Source organism: Lygodium microphyllum, chromosome 13, assembly GCF_053477565.2.
Source record: "Lygodium microphyllum isolate KBCC chromosome 13, Lygodium_microphyllum_v1.1.10, whole genome shotgun sequence".
NCBI lineage: Eukaryota > Viridiplantae > Streptophyta > Polypodiopsida > Schizaeales > Lygodiaceae > Lygodium > Lygodium microphyllum.
In genome coordinates, this window is record NC_141147.1 from 1230823 (window position 1) to 1234042 (window position 3220).

General features: G+C 42.2%; 1 pseudogene; it reads left to right on the forward strand.

The window, feature by feature from the left end:
* Positions 1–1893: 1893 nt before the first annotated feature.
* On the forward strand, positions 1894–2915 carry LOC148026277 (chaperone protein ClpB1 pseudogene; annotated as a pseudogene).
* Positions 2916–3220: the final 305 nt, after the last annotated feature.

Genomic DNA, 3220 nt, shown 5'->3' on the forward strand with positions numbered 1-3220 from the left:
AAGAATGGCTTGCCAAGGTAGGACAATAGGGTGCTTCGACACGTGATCAGAAAGTCATGAGAAATGGAATGCTAGTTCGAGTGGATCCAAACTCGTGCCCTATTTTGGAAATACCACTAATAAGGGTTCACTTTTGCACATTGTATTGTTTGGTTAGAATAATTGAGAAGCTAGTATATGAATATATATGCTTTGCATACAAGATGCAGCCCGTGTCAGAATCCGATGCTACATGCAAGAATGTAGAACAAGTCCTCTCTAAAGTTGGATTGCACGGAGGCCAAGTAGAAATAAAAAAAGATGAGAAAAAATCAGGAAAGAGTGGAAATGTTCCTTGTAAACCATGCTTTGGCGGACCCAAGGCTAGGAAGTTTTTATCTCCACCTCGAGATGAGAAAGGCAATATACTAGTAAAACAACCAGACAAGTATGAAGCATGGAAAAAGTTATACCTTGTTGTTTTAGATTGGAGCAATGGGGGACAAACGAGGATTGCGAAGGCAGAAGTGTGGATACACCTAGATAGATTAGCAGCTCTCTTACAAAAGTTGAGGTTTATGGATGGTGATGCCAATGCATTTAAAGAGGCAGCTGCTAAATTTCATAAGTCCATGGTGGAGGCATGGACTACAAATAGCATAACACACTACATGGTCAGTATTATCACCATTACAAAAAAAAAAATCATCATTTCGAATTACTTTTTGTTTCTAATATCTTTTCTTGTGCAGCATATACTTTAAGCACATGGTCCATACTTTGCAGATCAAGGAAGTTTGGCAATATGGTCAACTCAAGGCATGGAAAGATCTCACTGGCAAGCTCGCTGTGCTTTTCAAAAGGCAACTGATCATGGAGGTGGCATCAATGATTCCAATTCTATGAGGCAATTATTCCAATGGTGGTATAGGAGAATTGAGATACGATACGAGGAAAAAGAAAAGAAGTCCAAAACATCTCAAGCAAAATCTATAAGTAGGGCAATATATGAAGTGAGAAAAGCAAGATATGAAAACAACACAACTAGATAACGACACACAGAATGGTTGGCAACCCAAGAAAGAGATGGCAAAAAATGCAGACCTAGATAAAGATAATATTTTGATGCATTTAGAGTCCAGAAGAGAGCACAAGTACCAAGGATATGACACATCAATACTCATATCTCTAACATGAGATGTCTTATAAATTTTCTTTAAAATTTCGAAGGTTTGTCACTATGGTTTTTAAAGTCGATTTTGAACTATGTTTTTTAATTATGAAAAGTCGATTTTGAAATCCTAAGACAAAGATATGAAAATTCCAAACCTTGGAACATTCACTGGCCTAGAGAGAGAGAGGGGAGCAGGAGGGGGGTGTCAGGAGATAGAGAGAGGTAGGGATGGGGTGGAGAAATGAAATGAAATGATAAAGTTAAAATTCGTTTACACCACAGTAAGTTTGAAAGTTTCGTATTTAAGTCATCTCTCCTTTCATTTTTTCCCATTGCTCTTTGTTGAGACTCAAGCTCATTTTTGTTTACCTTAGTGAATAAGGTTAAGTCACACTGACTTAACCATGATTAGATTTAGGTCAGTTTATCCTTGAGTGTGTATGGTACATCCAGTTGACTGGTGTGTGTGACTGTGAGTGGATAATGTGGAGAAGAAGTAACAGGGAGCATGTCTGCTACCCTGCTTCCTATGCCTTTGTCTCCTTCTCTTTCTCTCTGAACTTTGATATGGTATCAGAGCTTCTTTTTGCCATCATAGCCTGTGCCTAGTATTATAACATCAGCTGCTATCTCTGACCCATCATCCAACATCACCCCCCGTTTCGAAAAGCTCCAGTGACTTGTCTGCCGCAGCTGGATGCAGCCGTCTTGTACTCTTTGAAAAAATGATTCTGGCAGTAATGGCACCTGGCAAGATGCAAACTGCTCAAAGAAGGTTTGCTTTGGTATCAACCCAAAGTCTTTCAGGGGTAGACTGAGAAGAAGGTAGAGCTCCACCATTTTCGAGATAGCCCAACGCACAGGAGTGAGAAGCGTTGAGACAACACTAAGCAGGAAGCCCTGATCAGGCGTGCACAGGCTGCACAGAAGAAAACCGGCGACTCGCACCTCGCTGTCCACCAGCTTATTCTTGGATTGCTGGAGGACCCGCAGATAAGTGACTGCTTGCAAGAAGCGGGTTTGAGTGTGGCCAGAGTGAAGGCAGAGATCGAGAAGATGCGCGGGGAGGCCAACAAGGTTGAAAATGCATCAGGGGATACAAATTTCCAGGCTTTGAAGACCTATGGTGTTGATCTGGTAGAACAGGCAGGGAAGCTCGACCCTGTCATTGGTCGAGATGATGAGATGCGTAGAGTCATCCGCATACTGTCGAGGCGGACAAAGAACAATCCAGTCCTCATTGGAGAGTCGGGCGTAGGGAAGACTGCTATTGTTGAAGGCCTTGCGCAAAGGATTGTTCGTGGTGATGTGCCAAGGACACACAGAAGGGTCTATGGATGCAGCCAATCTTTTCAAGCCAATGCTTGGTAGAGGGCAGTTGAGATGTATTGGAGCTACTACCCTTGAAGAATACCGTAAATATGTTGAGAAAGGTGCAGCATTTGAAAGGCGTTTTCAGTAGGTTTATGTTGCAGAGCCTAATGTGGCTGACATGATCACCATACCTTGAGGTTTGAAAGAGAAATATGAGAATCATCATGGTGTTCGCATCCTGGACAGAGTGTTGGTTGTTGCTGCACAGCTGTCAGCTCGTTTTATTACAGGCCGTTACCTTCCGGACAAAGCAACTCTAAAGGGTAAACTGGTAAGCCCAAAGGGCATCGTTCTCACGGAAGGCCATTAAAGATCTGTGAAGCTAGAGCTTCCGCGTTCTGCATTCTGGGGAGAAGGGAAGAAAGAGCATAGGAACTCAGAGAAGAATGCAGAGCAAGAAAGAATTGCAGTTTTTCTCATGGTTCTCAGTGCATACTTGAAATATACATGTCATGTATGCTTGGCTGAACAGTGCTCAGTCTCGCACTTTAAATACGAATACTTGCAAATCTGCCACAGTGGGTAATATCTGCAGGTGCAGTGGCTACAGACCCATTGTTGATGCATATATGGGCTGAACAAACATACAATAGCCTCCTTGCCAAGAATTGCAGTAATCATATCACACTGGAATGCAAAGGTGTTGATGCATTGTAATTGCAGTTAAATGGAAATAAAAGACATGTACTATCT